This window comes from Rhinolophus ferrumequinum, chromosome X (assembly GCF_004115265.2).
Source record: "Rhinolophus ferrumequinum isolate MPI-CBG mRhiFer1 chromosome X, mRhiFer1_v1.p, whole genome shotgun sequence".
NCBI lineage: Eukaryota > Metazoa > Chordata > Mammalia > Chiroptera > Rhinolophidae > Rhinolophus > Rhinolophus ferrumequinum.
The window spans coordinates 20,071,695-20,092,941 of record NC_046284.1 but is presented as its reverse complement, the minus strand read 5'-3'; the positions used below and the strand labels follow the sequence as shown (position 1 = coordinate 20,092,941).

At 39.1% G+C, this 21,247-nt stretch overlaps 1 protein-coding gene across 3 annotated transcripts in view; it reads left to right on the top strand.

Moving 5' to 3' along the window:
* FHL1 (four and a half LIM domains 1) overlaps window positions 1–21,247 on the top strand; it is a 58,582-nt gene that overhangs the window by 11,826 nt on the left and 25,509 nt on the right. For all 3 annotated transcript variants that reach the window (XM_033107707.1, XM_033107742.1, XM_033107717.1), the window contains exon 2: window positions 8,607–8,677. The gene's annotated coding sequence lies outside the window, so the exon portion shown is untranslated. The remainder of the gene's footprint in view (window positions 1–8,606; window positions 8,678–21,247) is intronic.

The following is a 21,247-nucleotide window of genomic DNA, read 5'->3' as shown; positions in this document are numbered from 1 at the left end:
AAAAACATACTAATAAAGGGGGCAGTTGGTTATAGAGTTCACTTATTTAACCTATTAAAATTTATTTTGTATATCCGAAGTAATTTTTGCATATGATTATGTTATGTATACTCATTGTTACACCTGTTATTACACAAATGTTTACGTATTTTTATTGGCTTCGTTGCTTGCCTGATTGACTCTCCTGTGCATGTGGTCCTACCTCTGTTGGAAGCAGCAGATTTTATCAGGGGGAAGGGGAAAGAGCGGAGACAGGAGTAACTCTTCCTCGAGTCACAATCTATGACGGAAGCTGGGGATTCCAGTTCTGTTGCCAAGATCACGGGTTACTCTGTGCCAGTGGTGAACCAAATGGTGGCACAGCCAATACATTCCTGTGGTCACCTTCCCAATTAATAACAAGTGCTGCAGCTGACTTGATTGTACAGCAATTCTTGTCCATTGTAGAGATGGCAAAAGCATCAGTGATCAAATCGTACGGTGTAGACAGGCTTAGTCAGTCATGAGGCTTAGCATGGTCATGCTCCTCCCAGTGAAGCTGCTGGAAGGTCTGGGGAGGTGTAGTAGCAATGGCACGCAAGGCAGGCTGTGTGACAACATTGTCTTACCCCTTGCTGCTCACCCAGCTACGTCTCGCAGCCCTCTGGCTCCTCTTGGTCTCCCTCCCCCTCTATCTCCTCTTTACCTGTAATTCAGTTACTTGTGGATTTTCTGTTAAGGAACAGGGAGGGCCTCACCACAAAGAAGCTGGGGCCTAAGAGCAGCGTACTTTAGACTTCCCTGTCGTATTTTCACTGCTGCACTGCTTTGTTAGGTTTAACATGGAACTTTGGGTACTTTGTAAGTGTCTTCTGACCCATAACTTGAAAGTTGAATGGTGTCACCTTATAAACTTATCATTCCTTCCACTTTTAAAACCCCTATAATTTGTCTTTATGGGCTTATTACTGACCCTGTAGCAGATACGGGCAATGTGTGTGATGATGTGAAGGATTTACTCTGTGGCTAATTGATTGGAGCAGAGCTGCCCAATTGCCAGCAGTGTGCTAAACCCAGCTTATAAAGTATGAGGCTGAGTACTTCATAAAATGAAATCTGCAAATGTTTATTGAGTGCTGACTCTATGTGTAAGGCACTTTGCTGGGCTTGCTAGCTGCTGTGGGGAATAGTAAAAAAACAAAAATGATCTCTTCAAGCAACGAATGTCCATTCTAATTGGAGAAGCTGCTAGAGATACATTAAAGATGTGGTGGAAAGAATATTGAACTGAAGGGGAGGTGGAGAGAGTTGGGAGTTTTGAATCCTAGCCCAAGTTCTGCCAATAAGCATCTGATCCCTTGGGAAAATCACTTCCCTCTTGGGGTCTTGGTTTATAAAAAAGGAATTGGACTACATAATCTCTAAAACATTCTGAGGATTGGTTCATAAACAAATGTGTTAAAAAGTTAAAGTAACAGTACAAGGCAATAATAGAAGATATTCCAGAAGATCGTACATTCTCTTTTGCCAAATAAAGTGCACATATTTGCAGTAAGTCCTCAATTAATGTTGTCGATAGGTTCTGTGACTTTAAGCGAAATAACATAATAGCAAAACCAATTTTGCCATAGGCTACTTGATAGAAACAAGAGTTAAATTCCTACAGTGTCTCATCAATGTTATAAGGAAACAACGCTGAAAGAATGACATTATTCGAGGACCTGCTGTATGTGGTACATATATTTATACTATATAATTATACTAATTACGACTGTAGAGCAGCAGTTCTCAAAGTAGGGTCCTTGGGCACCACCCAGGAGCTGTTAGAAATGCCAATTCATGGGCCCACCCCAGACCTACTGAATCAGAAACCCTGGGGGTACCACCCAGCAATCTGTTTTAACAACCTCCTTGCTCGCAGGAGATTCTGATGCCCACTAAACTTTGACAACTACAGGCTATAGGAATTTGGGGCAGTGATTCTCAAACGTGGCTGCACATTAGATTCATCTGGGGGAACTTGGGCGGCACCCAGACATCACTAGTTGTTCTGGCTCCCCAGGTGCAGCCAATTTGGGAATCACTGGTTTAGGGAAGGGTGGCATCAGCCACAGCACCTGTTATTCTCCAGTGGTGACAAAGCTAGAGTTGAGTATGGGGAAAGTGAAAAGTAGATTCGGATCTGATTGGAAGGCCATGAATTTCATGCTAGAAATTTGGCCGATCTAAGGGAAAGGGATTGATAACGTTTGAAAGGTTATTCTGACAGCTACATGAAGAAGGGAGGGAGCATGTCCATAGTTGAGTCTGATGAAGTAGTTTAGGTGTGAAGTGGTAATCGGCCAAATTGCAATTGTAGAAATGAGATTATATGGAAGAAAAAGTATGAAAGCTCTTTTGCAGGACACATGGAAAGGATTGTGGTGATGGTTGTGGGAGGGACAGTGTTAGAATGTCTTTGGCTCAGGAGTTCCTCTCAGACTTCTGAGACAGCATGTACACTCTCGATGCATCTGTCAGAATTGTCACATTTTATGGGTCTGTACTCATTTTTTGTCCCCTCTTGCTTTGATTTAGGAGTTCTAATTGGGGGAACAGGTAGTCCCCGGTGAGTGTATAAAAATACAGAATTGTAGTCACCCAGAAAGCTACTCATGGTCATCATGGCAGGGGAAAAACCCTGTTTCTCTTAATGAAAGAATGCTTGGAGTTGTGGGAAAGTTGTAAACTTGGCAATGACTAATTCAAGCCTATCCGTCAATTAAGTGAATTTTTATTTTATCATTTGTTTTATTTGGGAGCTGTTGTAACTGTCATTGAAAGGACATCAATCTCTGTATTTTTAAAACAAAACAAAAATACCATTGAACATTAGGGCAAAGGACAAGAATTTCAAGGTTTTACCTTTTGACTTTAGCAAATATTTGCTGCTGCATTTTTCTTGCTGGAGTTTGCCATTCGATTTTTTTTTTTTTTGCCTTTTTCCCATTTGTTCCTAATGCCTGATAATTTTAGCTTCCTCTGTTCTGTTGTTGATGGCTTTTTAAATTAAGTATTCTTAATGTTTTATGAGTTTTTACTTTCTTTATTCTCATAAAGCTCATTAGCCAACAATTATGCAACAATATACACAGAAAATAGCTATAGTCTTTTTTAAACCATTCACCCCCTCCATCCATTTCTCCTATCCCCTGCCTCTGGCAAGCACAAATCTGTTCTCTGTATCTATGAGCTTGGATTTTTTTTTTCCGTTGGGGAATGAGGAACAGTGTGTTTTTCCAGGACCCATCAGTCCAAGTCAAGTCGTCGTTGTTGTTGTTTTTCAATCTAGTTGTGGAGGGCGCATGTGGGAATCCTACCGGCAACTTTGGTGTTGTGAGCACTGTGCTCTAACCACGGAGCAACCGGCCGCCCACCGGCGGCTCAGCTGAGTTTGGATTTTTTTGTTGTTGTTTTGTTTTAGATTCCACATATAAGAAAGATCATATGGTATTTGTCTTTATGATGAATTTCACTTAGCATAATGCCCTCATAGTCCATCTATGTTGTCGAAAATGGCAAGATTTCATTCATTTTTGTGGCTGAATAACATTTTGTGTGTGTGTGTGTGTGTGTGTGTGTGTGTGTGTGTGTGTGTATACCACATCTTCTTTATCCATTTATCCATTGATGGACACTTAGGTTTTTTCTATATCTTGGCTATTGTAAATAATGCTTCAATGAACATAGAGGTACATGTATCTGTTCGAGTTAGAATTTTCATTTTCTTTTGATAAATACCCAGAAGTGCAATAGCTAGGTCATATGGTAGTCCTATTTTTAATTTTTTGAGCAACCTCCATACCATTTTCCATAGCGGCTGCACCAGTCTGCATTCCCACCAACAGTGTATAAGGGTTCCGTTTTTCTCCACAGCCTCGCCAACACTTGTTATGTCTTGTCTTTTTGATAATAGCCATCCTGACAGGCGTGAGGTGATGTCATTGTGGTTTTCATTTGCATTTCCGTGATGTTGAGCATCTTTTGATGTACCTGTTGGCCATTTGTATGTCTTTTTGAAAAAATGTCTGTTTAGACCTTTAACCCATTGTTTAAAATCAGATTAGTTCCCCCCCCCCTTTTTTTTTTTGCCACTGAGTCATCTGAGTTCTTCGTATATTTTGGATATTAGCACTTTATCAGATACATGATTTGCAAATATTTTCTCCCATTCAGTAGGTTGCTTTTTCATTTTGTTGATGGTTTCCTTTGCTGTGCAGAAGCTTTTAGTATGATGTAGTCCCACTTATTTATTTTTGCTTTTGTTGCAAAAGTATTCTCAATGTTTTCATACTCCAGTCAAAAATAAGTATATTTTTATTCCTTATCCCTCCCCCCTTATGACAAAAATTCTTTAAATTCGCATCCAGAAATGGCCCATAAAAAGCGCTCCATAGTGTTTAGTTGAGGCATGGTAGGGACACTGCTCATCTTTCCACCTTTAATGAGTTTACAGATTGTGCCATATTCAGGAGGAAAGACATTTTATTTACTAGTTTGGAAACCCATAAAAGCAAATTCAATATTTTAAAGAGTTACCTACATTCAGGTGCAAGGTTTTAGAATGGCTTACCATTCTCTAACTTTGGTAAAGCTGTGCACTTTTTAGTTTCTGAAGGAACTGTAAAAATCTAGGAGGAAACCTAAACTGATCACAACTTTTTCTTTTCTTTTTAAGGAGGGCACAGCTCACAGTGGCCCATGCGGGGATGGAACTGGCAACCTTGGTGCTACCAGCACCACACTAACCAACTGAGCTAACTGGCCACCCCTGATCACAACTTTTTAAACATGTAGTATATCTAGTAGATACCTTTAAAATATATAACCTATCTTTCCCAAACCAAATAAGGGTAAACTTTTTCTTCCAAATTGTGGAGAATATTATGATTATATCATATAAAATAAATGAAGAAACTTGTGCAGAGTAAATGATCTTCTAGACATAGTATAGAGTATATCACCAGATACACATCACCAAATATACTCTATACTAGATCTTAATATAAGGACACAGAATTAGATTTTATTTTATTTCTATAATGTAATATCCTGTTGGTTTTTGTTTATTAATTTAAGATACTGTTAAAGATTTGATTATTTTCCAGACCTTGATTATGTTGAAATTATTTTAAATGAGGCATCTTTCATCTAACCCGTTTATTTATACCAATAAATTATTTTGCTGAATGAGAGCCAGTTTATCAGTTCTTCTGCTAAAAGAAAGGAGCCAGTGGCATCTCCTTTGTATTTATTACTGCGTTTTATGGTAACATTTAAAATGTGTTTTGAATGGTGTCTATGCCAGTGTTTCTGGCTAGCATAGCAGTGTAAGCATGTGAATAAAAGAGGATAAATGAGAAGTCTAAGCTGCAGCTGCCTGCTACCATCACAAGTGTACCTAATTAAGAAGATATTTGGGGTTCACCGCTCTTTGGTTTCTTAGGTGGGAGAGAATACTCTGAACAACATGATTAAGGAATGGTTACCATGACAATCACATTCAAAGAATTTAAAGGAGACAATGAATCTGGGGGGCTCATCCATTTTGATTGATTCAACCGGTCTTTTAGGCTCATTCAAACGGCTGCTGTCTCTGGATTTTAGTTTTCCACACAATTCACCCAATTGATTGGTGATTTGGGGATCATTTAAGCTTGGCTGACAGTAGTGATAGGGTCGCCAGTGTCTGTGACCACAATACTATTGTTAAATCTGAAGGAGAATGATTGTGTATGTTAAATGTCACAAGAACATAGCTACTGGCTTCTTCTGGAATCACACAAATGGTTTGTCTAATTTTTACTTATTAATTCTGTCAGGGTGGGATGAGATTAACATGATTTATTTTAAAGCATGACTGACCTTACAGTGTTTGGGTTTTATTTTGGATTACTTCACTGTCATCACATTTCACCCAGTGTGTTTGGCTGCTGTTCTGTTTTTTGTTTTTTCTTTTCTTTGACTTGAGCAATATCATCAACACAATTTGTATTACGTCTGGTCAGAGGCACAGTTATACACTACAGATTCAAAAGTATATACAACCCTACCTGCCATGAGTGTCTTCCTCCTCCTCACTCCAACGAAATGTTAAGTGAGACACACTAGTACAGTCAATAAAGTGGAACAGAGCTACAGAAGCTGTTAAAATCTCACTATGCATTGTTATCATTCTTTGTGGTCTAGTTCTTGATGATGAAATCACGAACTATGGAACCAAAGACTTCCCTGGCCGGAGCCCAAGTTGGACCCCAATGTGAGAGCTCTGCTTGCTCAGCCTTTGGGCCTTTCCCTCTTCTGCCCTCTGGAGGGTGTCACGGAGCATGACATGCAAGGACTTCCTCTGAAAGGGAGAGTCAGTCTTGGAAGACAAGTTCTCTGCCACCCGGCCTGGGCTGGGCAGGGTGGGGTAGGGGTGCTCAAAGCCTGAACTTGTAGAAGTGGGAAGCAGACAGCGATAAGGCAGGAAAGGTACTGGCCAGGGTTGGGGTCTTAAGGAGGAAGCTATTCTGGTTCTTTAAGCAGAAAACCAGATTCCTTCAAGTAGAGCCCAGGATGTATCAAATCCATCTCCAGGAAAAATCGATTCCGGAAGGGTGAGTAAAGTGAAATAGTATATTAAGGCTACAGTGTGATGGATTCAGGTTTGAAGTTTAAATTGGGTTGAATCTAAAGAGGGGTATATTTGGGCCAAGCGTTTGTGGCAGCATAGGAGATAGTTATCCAAATTTGATGACATTTTTACTCTGCACCTGTTATAATTATAGTGCTAATTATATATCTGATATTCAGTAAGTACCTTTTATGTGTGAGCACTGTTAAGTGCTGTTACATGCACTGCCCACTTGCCACCTTACAGCCTTTTACTGGTAAGAGGCGAAGAGAGGCTATACAGCTCATATGAGGTGGGACCACTATTTGAACCCAGGCAGTCTGGAGCCCTTTCTGTGAACAGCTGTGCCATGCTGCATTCTCATCGCACCTGCAGGAAAGGGTGTGGCACCACCTTCAGGAAACAGTGAGTTCCATATGAGTGGGGTGTGGGTGATGAGAGATGAGACTGAGCAAGGTTTTTGTATCTACCTACCATGCTAAGTACTTGAAGATAGAAGAGAAATGAGGGATTTCTGTCCCTGCCACCAAGAAACTTGAAGTCCTGTAGGACAAATGAGACATAATAGGAAACAGGTCATACATATTCATATGATAGAATATGAAAATATTATCTCTAAGTATAGGTGGGAAGAGGACTAGAAGGGGTTCCTTTGAAGTCAATCACTTTTCAAACATTCACTTTTGAAAGTTAGCTCTTAACCAGTGGCACAAATTCACTTTCCTCTGGGCTTTTGACCCGACAGACAAAAACCCCATCTCTGTAGACTTGTCCATTTTGAGTCTGGAAGAGTTATCTTCAACTATGGTAGCTGTCATTAAAATCTCTAAGCAGATGATCCCATTAACCTATTGAGCTAACTGGACCAGCTATTTATTTTCCAGTAGATTAACATTTTTTAAATCTCTAACCACTGCTTGTTTGATGGTCAACCTGGAAACGGTTGGTGGTGGGCAGGGGGCCAGTGAGGAGCCTGGTTACAATCCTTGGTTTATGTTTGCCCTGTTTCATTTGGTAGATACTTGAGGAGAGCCTCCTGTGTGCCAGGTGCTGTTCTGGGCATGGGGCTAGAGCAGTGAACAGAACAGACGGGGCCTCCTCTCAGGGAGCTGTCTTTCAGATTTTATCTGCTCCTGTACATTTCACAGTTGATATAAAAGTTCTTTCTGGTATGAGTTTCAGGATTTCACACATTGGGGATAATACAGTGTTCACACTTCCTCTCTCCTTAGCCCCAGCCAGTCCTTTCTGAATAACGGGGTGGGGGGGTGCGGGTAATAATGGGTGTGAGCTGTGCCTGTGGGGAGGACAGCGGGTCAGGGTGTACTGTCCCGGTGGTGATGGGAAAAGCACAGGGCACACCTGTTTCCTAGCGATGTGGAACCATCCTCACCGGGATGAGCCTGCCCACCAGCCTGCATCCTAATCCTGCTGTTGATTGGAGATAACTTCAGTGGTCACAGGCACCTCATCTCCATGGCAACACCTCTAAATATTCCTCTGGTGACTTGTGCTCTACATTTTGTCTGGATCTCAGAGCCTCCTGTGGCAAAATATTCTAAAGATGTTAGAACGGGGGGGTGGGAGGAGAAGTCTCGACTAATAAATCTATTCTAAACGACTGAGTCATTTGTTTTGATTACCCGGGTGATTGCCAAATGTTAATTTAAAACTGAAATAGGCCATGAGCTCACTCTACTAACAATGCTGAGTGTTTGAGCTAATACAGCTTGATAATGAGGCTGCCAGATCCACTGCCGGTGAGAATGTTATATGATAAACAGACATTTGGGGAAATATGCAGAACATTTTGGCAGTTTTCCTTTAACTTTAAAGGGTTGTAAATACAAAGTAGAATGGGTTACCATGAGCCATTTCAAAGGAAGTTGACTTTTTTTTTTTTTTAAGATTTTCCAACTTTTCTTCTGAAAGGGTAACTTTGCCTCTTGATTCTCATTTTTTCCTAACTTAGGCACATTGGAAGTTGACAACCATATCCAGCCCTTGGCTGAACACATCCGTTCTCCACACATCCAGTGTGAGGTAAGTTTTACTAATTGCCACAAATTAATACACTGATCTCCAGCCTTCCAATTTGTGGTGTTAGGGTCGACGTTGTACAAAGAGCTTTATTTGTACAGTAGATTTCAGAGGGTTCATTTTAATTGACCCAACCATTATCACTGCTTACCCTAAATATTAGCTCTTTGGGAAATGCCTTTTTGAGGGGGAAAAGTCTCATTTGCTTTTAATTTGGGGGCATGAAAAGTGAATGTGCCAAGCACAACAGAACTGCTAGAAGGTCTGCTTGCAAATAAAGATCTGTTCATGTCACAGCATGAACAGTAGGGAGCAGGAAAGCTGCATGGAGCAAATCCTGGGGTCGAGGGCGGAGACGCTTGCTGACAATTCTGAGGAGGTTAGACTGAACTAGTCAACTGTGAGTCAAAGGAGCCGAGGTACAGGGTACCGCTGTCAATCTGGTGATAGGAACGCCAAAGGGCGTTTCCATCAGGTTGCACTGAAGTGGGCCAGCCGACTTTTGTCTGGTTAGTGCTAAAGTTCAGAGCACTGCTGTGAGAGCTTGATTGCCAGCCCTGTCGTTTAACACACATTGGCTAGGCGTCCTCTGTCCTGTTCCTTTAGCCACAGTGGCTTATGTCTATTCCAGGGTTACCCATTTCTCTCTTTAAGAGACTGGGTGGACATTCACCTTTGAAAATAATGAAAGGAGGGATCTCAAAGATGATTCATCGAGGCACAACGGAAGGGGCCCCAGTCTTTCTGCTTTCTGTGCCCCAGTCTCCATGCATTTACAAGAGGGGACATAACATTTGCCTGCATGGGAGCAGCTAGGATTTCCAGTTTCCTCCATCAACAGGTTTTTGTCTTCCCCTGCCACCCTGCCCCGCCTCCATGCACAAGTCCCACATTCAGTGGAGGTCCTTTCATTTCAGTTAGGGTAGATGCTCGCTAGGTGGTGATAGTTGCCTTTGTTTGTTACACCTACCTGCGGCAGAATAATTCACAGATTTAAAAAAGTTATTACACAGTTGTACACCTGGAACCTATGTAACTTTACTAACAATTGTCACCCCAATAAACTTTACTTAAAAAAATATATGTATTTAAATACCTAAACATGTTAAACCTTAAAGAGTAAATAAAAGTAGGACAGATTTTTTAGAAGTGTTTCATCTGAATTTGATCAATTTCATCAATTATGGTAGAGGTCAGCAGTCCTTCCCAAGGCCCGGGGCTTCACACTGGCGTGATGACAGAAGCTCCAGCAGTTTCTCTCAGCTGCCAGAGATGGGTTCTTCCATCTTTGAGTCTAAGCCCTGGAATAGCTACCATCCTTGGCCTTTACCTAAAACAGTTGTTTTCAAACTTTTTTTTTTTTAATGATAGAAACCTGTTTTCAAATAAAATCTTAAGTCTAACCCCAATAGAGAACACCAAAGCAGAATTGCTTTGGCTCAAGTAGCAGGCTGTGACTCCCTCCTCTGAGGAGCCATTCCTAGGGCAGTTGGAAAGCACGGGGCTATGTCTAAAGAACAGAGATTTTTAGCTCTGAGCCCTATCTCGGCTCTTATTTTTATTTTCCTGCAGAAACAGAGACTAGATTGTTTAAGGAGCTATACATAGGAGTAAAGTGTCCTCTCATCAACTTAGTTGGAAATGCTGGCCGGGTGAAACGTGGCCGTTCACATGCAGTGTTTGTCCTCAGTCATTCAACAGCAATCTGCCACTCCGACAACTTCATCATTATCAAACTTCGATAGAAACTCTGTGTACAAGACCGTGTTCTTAAAACGGAGCCTTTTAATTGAAGCTTTTCGAACACATATGCGAAGTGGTTTGTGATATTAAGAATGCCCCAACGACATCTTTAATTTGATCAGAACTTGGGTTTTCTTTTAGAGCACTGAGTTTCTCAGGTGAGTTATTAAACAGCATCTGTTAAATTCTGTTTCACCATGACAGAAATATATAGGATTGATGTAAAACAGTTCAACAGTCATAATGTAGTTAGTTGTACCTTGTGATCTTTCTTCCTTTCTTTCATTCATTCAGCCCTACGATGTACCAGGCCAGGAGTGTAGGAGTGAGCAAAACAAAAAGAATAATACATTTTGGTCTGATATATTCTTCAAGTGTGGGACACCCCTAGATTATTTTCCCTTTTGCAGATGAGGAAACTGAAAATTCGTTTGCCTTTTTAAATTAAATTGCCCAGTATTGAGGAGACCAGTTGGAGTTCAGGGATGTATTTCAGAATCCCTGTATCTCGTCTGCTCTTTGAGCCTGTGATGTATGCCACCTCTGTACATGCATGTGCAAATAATAAAGTATGCAGGAATTGCTGGGGATGCAGCTGTGCCTGGGACCAAATGCCCCCAAAATGAAAACAAATGTAAACTGTGTATGTCACACTCTAAAAGTTTGTTTGGAATAACTGAACAGTTTAGGAAAATGGACTTTGCAGTTTTCACAGGAGGATATTTTGTGTGTGTGTGTGTGTGTGTGTGTGTGTGTGTGTGTGTGTGTTTTAAGTGATAATGTATCCCCTTTTGTGTTTAACAGAGCATTTATCACAGGTAGTGTTTATAATTCAAGAACTTGAAATTCTTACGTTTGGCCACCTTTTAGTTATGGAATTATTTGGAACAAAAACTTGAACAAAACATAATTCTTAATGCATACGTGAGCTCGGTGATCTATGTATTTGCTTCTGTTGGAGGGACAATATTGTTAATTAAACATGTATTTCACATCTAGGAAATATTTATTATCACTGACATATGGTCAGTGATTTCATTATTGATGTGGCAGTTTTTGATCATCACAAAACACAAAATTTTAAACTATAGGAGAGTCAGAGTGGTTTGACTTGTATCATTTATATTGATGTGACCTCTCTCCTTGGTGCACTAGCAGTAAGCGTGAAAATCAGCACAGATGGGTTACAGAAACTTAAAGAGTTTGGAAATCATCAGTCTAGAGCCAAGGTCTCAAACTGGTGGGCTGGATCTGGCATGCAGCGGTGTTCTTTTAAATGTTTAAGTGAATTGCCAGCATTTAAAAATCGAGAGATTTCACATTTAAAAAAAAAATCCAGATTTTTAGCTTCTCTTGAAATATCAGAAGATCTGGCAACGTTGAGGCTGCATTCCTGTGTGGTGACACTAAGCAGGAGCCAAATAGCTGCTGTATCTTTAGATGGAACCTGAACTCTGAAATTTGCTACAGTCTCCACCACTTCATTATCTCCTTGACACCAAGGACAAGGGCAGTTGCTGTTATCTGAATGTTGTGGTCATTTATAAGACCTGCTTGGGTCTTACGTGTGTTTTCGCCCCAGGTCTAGATGAAATTGAGGCTGCAAACTTAGATCCATCCTTTCTCTCAAAATATCAGCTTGTTACTTTTCAGGCACATGGTGTTAGGTGATGTTCATTTTAAGGGAATGCATTGAAAGGGTTGAGGGTAAACATATGAGGGGAGGAGTGCCTTCTGGTGGTGCCTGAGTAAGAAGGAGCATCAACAGAGTTTGGAGGATTCCTGGGGTCTACCCCAGTGCTTGTCAGACTGTAATGTATAGATTCTGATGAAGCACGTCCGGGGTCGGGCGTGAGATTCTGCTATTACAACAAGCACTGGCTTACACCACTGCTGGTCTGCGGACCCATCTCTCTTTGAGTGGCAAGGGGACTCTATCTACTCTAAAGCAATTCTAAAAAAAGGAAGGCATGTAGTGATGGTTCTAAATATCTTTTTCTTTGGCCTGAGAACGAGAAGGAGGTTTTACCCAGGCTATTTGTGGTTGAATCTTTTGTAGGTAAACCTGCATTCCCTTCTAGTTGCAGCAGGGTAAGTTAAAAAAATCAATTATTTGTAATACAGCATGGCCTGTGTAAACAATAACCCAAACTTTTATTTTAAAACTTGTTTTAAGTGCTGCTAATGAAAAAAAAAAGCTAGATATGTTAAATCTCAAGAATCACGAAATAGGGATTAGAGATTTTCATTTTATAATTATGAGAATATATTTATGAGACTCTTAGAAAACTTATACCACAATAAGACCACAGAAAATGGGATAATTATCAAATCTCTGGATATATGATAATATTGTAAGGTTAGAAGGTAAAATGATAGAAGTCCAGAAAAAATCAGCAGATTCAAATATATAAAAATTTGCTGAGAGAGTAGATCTTAACTGTTCTCACCACCCACACACACACACACACACACACACACACACACACAAATGGTAACTCTGAGGTGATGGAGGTGTTAATTGATTGTGACGATCATTTCACTATGTATATGTATGTCATCATAACGTTGTACACCTTAAATATGTACAATTTTTGTGAATTATACCTCAATAATGACGGAAAAGACAACTAATGAAAAGGAAAACACACCAGGAAAAGTTTGGTGAATTTGACAAGATAATTAATTCCCATATTATGCATAGAGCTCATATAGATTGTAAGGCCTGACACAGGCCTGGCGTGAGGTAGATGTGCCATAACTGTTGGCTAAATGAATTCTGCAGTAGGTCGACAGGCAAAAGACGAGTTATATCACAAAGTAAATAAATGCATGGAAGAAATATTCAGCCACTCTGGTGTGCAAAAACAAGCATATTCAAATGGCAACAAAGTACATTTTTCACCTATTAAATCAGCAAAAACAAAACGAAAACCCTATCCTAATATGGTTACCTTGAAATTGATAAACACTGACTCATTGCTGGTAGCATTGTAAGTTGGTAAAATGCCTTTGGAATATTATTTGGCAATATATAGCAAAAGTCCCAAAGATTGGTACCCCTTGATCCAGTAATCCTGTTTTGGGAAATGTGTTCTAAGAAACTGTTCTAAGAAAAGAAGAGAAAAGCTATACGTTATGGGTGTCCATCACAGTGTTATTTGTAAGGGCATAAACGTCCAACAGTAGAGTAATGGTTCATTTATTCAACAAACCTTTTGGATTAAGTAATTGTGATACCTCTATGCAGTGGAATTCCATGAATCTGTTCAAAATTATCTGCAAGCATCAGAGCAATGTGAAAGAATTTATATAATATAGCCTTACTGAAAAATGCAGGACACAAAATTGTATATGTGCTGTGATTATAACCTTTTAAAGAGATATATACGTATGGACAAGAACTAGAAGGCACATGGACAAATGTAAGTAATACCTTATTTGAGGTTTTATTTATATTTTCTCCTATTGTTTGTACATTTTACCATTAAGTATATGGTCACTTAGAGGTTGAGGACCTTCAGCTTTTTTTTTTTACCTACTTAAATCAACTCCATATCATCATCGCAAGCAGCAGTATTCCCACTGGTCACACAATAGGTGTTTAGTAAATAACTATGAAACACGATGAGGACAGCTGCCCAGAGCCTAAACGTGGAGTTCCAGTGATACAGTTCCTACTTGCTGCTTTGTTCCATCATCCTGAGCTCCCATTTTTCTTTCTTCTGTTTCCTGTGGTTGGTACAGAGGCATGTGGGTGTCCCACATGAGAAAGTATAAATATTTGTCTCAGAGCTTTTCATTAATGTACAGAGGTGCCAGAGAGTGAATCTTACGTCTAAAGGTTCAGTGTACACTGAAGTAGAACCTTAACAGGGCTGTAATTCAAGGGCAATGCCTATTTCATCTTCTGGTTTCATTTAGGTAAGTAACAAAAATTCACTTTTGTGTCATGAGCTGCCTTCTTTTAGCATCCCCTCCCTGTTTCAGTCAGATATACTTGTTTCCCTGCTGTAAGTATACTTTTCTCCTTTAATTAGGTCAGTTACTTCATGTCTGTTTTTCTTTTTTGACATGGTTTCCTCTGGCTTTAGCACCACATATTTTCCCCATATGTCATTGCCTCTGGAGCTTCATGTTGCAATCGTTTTTCAAGGGGGAACAGAGAGCACATTACGAAGGGGGTAGCTCTTGACTCTTTGCCTGCCCTTTGCCTGCTTGAGCATTCCTGTTTCTTTTGGGCCTAGTTCTGTTTGGTTTGTAGGCTTCATCATCAGTTTTGTTTGGACTGAAAGATACTTAAGTAAAAATAATGGTAAGTCAGAGATATGTCTGGCAAAGGTGCAGCACATTTGTTAAGGTTACTGGTTTATTTATCTCCCCTGTCTCTATGGTGACTAAATCCAGGGCTGGGATTTAATGGACTTAATTTTGACCTCTTGTACATCTCCTAACTTTCCCAGCCTCTGATACAGAAGGAATTCATTTTCACTTTAGGAGAGAAACTGCCCCACTTAGGGAAAGGGTCCTAACTGGACTCTTGAAAAGTGGAATATCCAGGGTCTTCAATTCTTATGCCATCTTCAATCAGAGTTCATATAGCACTTGTAAAGAAAACTAGGTCTTTTAGGTAAACACACATATGCATACAACATTGCTAATGGCCCTAGGAAATAATTTTCTTATCAGTCAAATAACATATTTAGTTAATGTGAATGAGCTGTATATGAGAACTTTTTATAAGAGAACCTTGTATAAGAATATTAAATCAATGGGAACATTGATATTACATTTCTTTTTAATTTTTGGAAGTATCTCCTTTATCCATTACAAGATTAGGAATTTGCTTGCATATAGATGTTCAAACCATATTTTAGAGTTCAAGTGTATTAAACTGGCATGGAAGTCCACAATAAAGGTTGGGTTTGACTAGGATTCCCATGGAAGAAGTCAGATCTGGACATTGAAATTCAAATCTAGTGTTCTATCTATACTCAATTGATGTGAAATGAAGACACGGATATCTGACCTCTAAGGTAGCCAGAGTCAAACCATCTTGGACTTCAGTTGGTTCAAATGACCCTTTAAAACTTTGTTATCCTCTCCCACATGATCCTTTGAGGTTTACCAGGATACATCAGTTTTAGGACATTTAATAATTTATCCAAAATTGAGTCGAGTGCTTTATTTAAGACTAGTGTGTACTTTGTTAGTTCACTCATGGATAATTTATTTGCAAGTCCTTTCATCTTCTCTAGGAGCAAACTCACATATGTGAATTTTCTTTAAAATCGGAACAAGGAGTCAGTAAATGATAAGGACTACACAAAGGCTAAGACAAGGGAAGCAATGTAAGTGCCCCTCCATCCTTATTCCCCAATAAAATACTAGAGTTCAGATCTGTCATCAAATTCAGTTCAAGTCTAATAGGAACTTGTGAATACTTAATGTTTTTATTCAGATTTTTTAACATTATAAAACTCAATGGATATGGAAGTTGTTGTAAGATTTTCTCCATCGTCAACTCTTCTATTAATAGAACGAAGAGTTGAAAAGCCAACAGCAGATGCTCACTTGCAGAAAAGATCCATACTTGTAAGATGAAGGTTGGATACTCATTAAGTTCTGGGTCTGAAACTTTGCCTGATGTGTCTTATAACTGTGAACTTAGAAAATATATTAGGTCACAGTCATAGCTAAATCATACAAATTTTATTATGGCCAGTACGATAAGCATAGCTGAGGTCAGAACTTACAGAAATTAAAATGTTAAGGCCCAAAGCCCTTAATAATGCTTGAGAAAGAGTAGCACATTTATCATCATCGTGATTATTTTCTTATCAACCTCATGTGTTAAAAGCCCAGTATGGAAAACTGTAGTAATAATGATAGTTATAATTTATTTTATTATTTCTTTAATTGTTAATGTTTCGATTTTGTTTAAACAGCTCTAAGGAGCAAATCAATTTAAATAAAAAAGGATGAAATATATAAAAATGTGTTTAGAATAGTCACCTCATTCTCCTGTCCTATCAGCCAGATAAGCTTCATACTTTGTACAGTATCTCTCAATGAAGGATATCCATTTATTGGATGAACAATTTTGTTTCTTTAACAGTTCTTCACCTAAGTAGTAAAGCCGTGGTGTGGTCCTTAGGTAGTTTGGTGAGAACTTGTGGTATTTGCGAGTCTGTGGATATCTCTTAAACCATGTGATATGACCATTTTTATGCATTATTCAGGGTTGCAAATTAATAATTTTCTGAAGATCTTCCAAGTGTTTCTTTCCCAGAACCAGTGGAGCATTTTTTGTGGATTTTATGAGAGTTTGCCTACATAGTTGTCAGTATACATGGGCTAGGGGGTTCATAATCCGTAGTGTCTTTTGCTCACCAAAGTGATTCAAATGCTGACAAATTGGAGAAGATGAGTTCCACCCTTGCTGTTGGGCTCACGTGATGGGTTTGAACCTGGAAACACTACAATATGTTCCATTGTATTTTAGCTCATCCTTTATGTTCCCAGCCATATCCTCTGTATTGTCAGAGCTCATAGACTTTACATAGGATCTTGACCCAATCTCTTTGGTCCTCTCCTGGGTATTGTCCATTTTTATCACAGGGACAATCTAAGACACAAAGAGAGTCAAGGATTTGGTTGGGGTCACTGTTTTAAGTCGTACCCAGCTTTCCCCGGGAAACTGGAAGCTCCTTGGGAGCAAGAATGTCTTCTGATGTCTTCTCTGGTGTCCTTCATATCATTTATTATTTAGTGCCATAGGCTTAGTAGGCATTTACTAGAGATATAATTAATTGAGTGAAAGACATTTTATAAATTACAAACCATTGCATCACTCAGGGCAATCTTAGGGTCTTTGTTTGACTCCTGTTCCCCTAATATCAGTATCCCTGACATCACTGGAGCATATTCTTGAATGGAACAGTCCCTCAAACAGACGAAAAAGTTTAAGTTATATAGTGAACACTCATATTCTCACCACCTAGATTCTACAATTAAACAGTGTACTGTATTTGCTTGATCACGTATCCATCCATCCATTGGTCCATTTAAATTTTTTGGATGCATTTCAAAGTAAGCTGCAGGCTGCCATACATCTCACCCCTAAACACTTCAGCATGCCTGCTGTCAGATTTGCTAAGATTCTGACTCTGACTTTTCTGGTGGCTTAGACGAGATGGTAAGTTGAATGTGAAATAAGCTCTGTTTTCAGACTCGGAGTTTTTGTTTCTAACTACCAGCAAGTGCACAAACGCATATATATCGCTGCCCCTTTCCCCCCACATTACACGGTCACATTGTTTGTACGGTTGAAACTTGGAAGGCCAGCCTAGGAAATAGAGTTGAGGATCTTGTTTATATGAGAATTAGAGTTGAGCATAGTGGGGGAGTGGGTACTATAGGGGAGGGGGATAGAGATTCAGAATCAAGAATTTACTGGCGGGATACCACTTACTTATACATGTAAGTCTAGACGGGGTTTCGTGGCTGTTTATATTACCTAAGGGTGATAGATTTAGTAAACACTAACCATACAAAAAGAGGGTCCTTCTAGTCTAGTGGTTTTCACGTTACATTTCATAGAACACTAGAATTCATAGAGTGTTTCTGAAGTTTCACCAACGTTTGAATTAGACTTTTAAAGTGTAATGAATTGTTTTAAAAATCTTTGAAAAATGACAGACATAGTCACCTCGGGCTGTTAAGTGTTTTGTAGTAAATTTTGACATACTGGAGAACACTTACTGGTTGACTTTAAAATAAGTAAAGATTATTAATGTCGACTTAAAATAAAATGTTGAATAACATGTATCTATCTTCCATCAAAGCCAGGATAATGTTTCTGTTGTGCGAATAAAGACAAAAGGTCTTCAGTGAGACCATTACACAAAAGCCATGGTGTTAAGACACTGGCCTGCAAAAGCTGATGTTACATTTTGGTTTCCGATTACCATGAGCACTTATCCATCTGTTATATTTAGATATTTTTTTCTAGTACCTTTAGAAATCTGGAAACAGATGAGTATATGCTTTCAACTTGAAAGGACCATAAAAGGGGAAAGGTAGTTAAGAGGCCAGAGGCTGGCTCCAGTGTCATCCCTTGGATGGGGCTGTGTGAATGGATTAGGGAAGCTTCAAAAAGTTCTCCCTCTTGGCCAATAGCTCTAACTGCTCAACGTAAATCTGAAAATGTATGTGTGCGATATTGCAGTTCATTATGACATTTTCAGGGCTTCTTTGATTATGCCTGGAAAGCCTTACAAATGGCTTTTTGGCAGATTTTTTTTACTTGGAGTCTATGGTGCTCACTTTGGTTCCTTCATTGCAGATCATACCACATTCTGTGCCCATAGTCTGAAATGCCTTTTGGAAGCCAGTACCTGTTTGTGTGTAACTGCAGTTGATTTGGAAAACAACAACAACAACACACACACACACACACGTGTGTGTGTATGTATGCTCATCTATATTTTATTTTCCCCCTAACATTTTATTACGAGGATTTTCAAAGTTGAAATGATTTTGCAGTGAAGACACCCATCATCAAGAGCCTGCCATTCAAAACATTTTATACTCTGCGTGTTTAATCACATAGATTAAACATCTATCCATCTCTCTCTCCATCAATCCACATTATTTTCGGATTCATTTCAAAGTAAATGTAGTAGATTTCACCAGTTAACTTCATATGTTTTACACACTTTGACTCTGGCTGTTTAAACATTACACAAATGTGCCTAAATTGTTATAGAGTCCTGTGAAAATTGTAAAATAAATACCTGTTTTACTGGGGAAAAAATTTAGGAAACTTATTTTAAACATAACAGAGTTTTCTGGAATTCTGGCATGAAGTTGGAGAGGAATACTGGCTTATTTTTAAATCTGAACTTTTTTGTGACTCAGACATTGCTGACCCCTAATAAAGAGGGGGGTATACTTGTAAATTTTGTTTTCATCATTGAGACAGGAGCCAAATAACTTCCAGTTCTTCTAGAGAGACAGGATCTTTAAAAGTGTTATAAACATCAAGTGTTGGTCACTCCAGCAAAATCTATTGCATTTGGAAAGCAGAGGAGCAGTTAACTGAGGACTAAATTGGTCTATGCTGGATCCGATCCCAAACCCTGGTGTCAGGGTGTTAAGTGCAAATTATTAAAAAACACTCTCATCACCATTGGAACAGTGAGACCGGGATGGAGATGAAAGATACTAGTGTATGGCTTTTGCCCCTATTTTTGCAGAAAGCACTCCCTACGTTCTTGCAAAGCTATGCTGTTCTTCCCTTTATTCTCAATCCCTGGAGTTGTGTCCTAACACTGTCCCTTGGCCCAGGGGGTTGGCTGGGTATATTTCCTTCTGGAAGTCTTCACTTGCACTCTTGAGTTAGCTGGCAGGAGATCCCTTAAAAGCATTTCCAAGCAGTGTTTCCCACCCCCTATAGGGGCTAATCTTGCAATTTCCACTTCAGTGTCAGCTGCCGTTGCTTGGATCAAAACAGTTCTCCGCTATGTTCCCAATCTCTGGACCTTCCAAGAAAATTTAATATATAATCACAAAAAGTTAGAACAGAAAAATCTTTGGGGGCAGGGGTTAGGTGGGGGATACGGGTGGAGAACTTGGTGATTAGATATATTTTCAATGTGTCAGTAGAACATGATTTTTAAAAAATTACATATAGGGAGTTGTAAAAAATTTACCAACCCCCACAGACAGACACACTGTCATTTAAAACCCATAAGAAATCCTTGACACCATGGAATAATATGTATTTTGGTCTTGGAAGGGACTATGAGGTCGCTAAAGTTTGATTCCTCTACCACTGACTTACTCTTTGATCTTGGAATGTGACTGACTTGTTCTGTGATGGTTTCATAAGCACCGATAATAAAACTGATTTAGTGCATGCATATAGTATGATAGAGAAGTTTAAGACTGTATCTAGTTGCTATTAGGCCTCGAGTTTTGGCATTATTATTTCATTAAATTTTTAGATATTAACATTTATCAATTTGATATTATTTGAAAAAAGTTGCTTTGTGTATGAATACTTTATATTCTGTAGTTTATCTACATGGTACCGCCCTTACTAAAATGATATTTCCACAAATCACTTTGTGGAAGATACATTTTCTTATTGCAAAATGTGTTTAAGACACGTAGAAATTGATCAGACTCTGTACTTATTGCTAAGCAGGAAGGTGGAAAGTGTCCTAGATTTATGATTAGGACAGGTGACAGTACTTGAGCTTCTATTCTTAGTTTGACCTTGCCCCCCTCTCTTGAGGCAAGACACTTAATCTTTTAATGTCTCAGTTTATCCACCTATAACACCTATAGTCTTATTTCATGAAAATAGTACCTGGTTTTTATTTGATAGCTTTTGAGGACTTGATGCAGAAAGTGGCATGGACGTTCAAATTACTAGGTAGAAGTTATTTGGATGTTGAATGATAATCTTGACAAATTAGTAATTACTACATTTAGAAAGTTACAGCTCTGGAGGGAATTGATATTTGATATTGTTGTCCTGTGTGCTCTAAGTTACCATCATAACAGTAGGAAAATAAACTCTGTCTTGGATGTGTTACAAAGGGATTAACTCACTTCTTCAAGTTGTTACTAAATTGCCAGCCCTTTCGACAACAGAAATAAAAAAGTACTCCTTGTTTTACTTAATTTTTCTGGAATAAAACTCTTCTGACTAACCTTATTTTTTTTTTCTTTTGTTGAGGGCTTTTCAAGTTGCTCTCTTTGTAAAGAATGAAGGATGAACCATGTCAGTTACTTAAAGCAACTAAAATCACCCTCTAC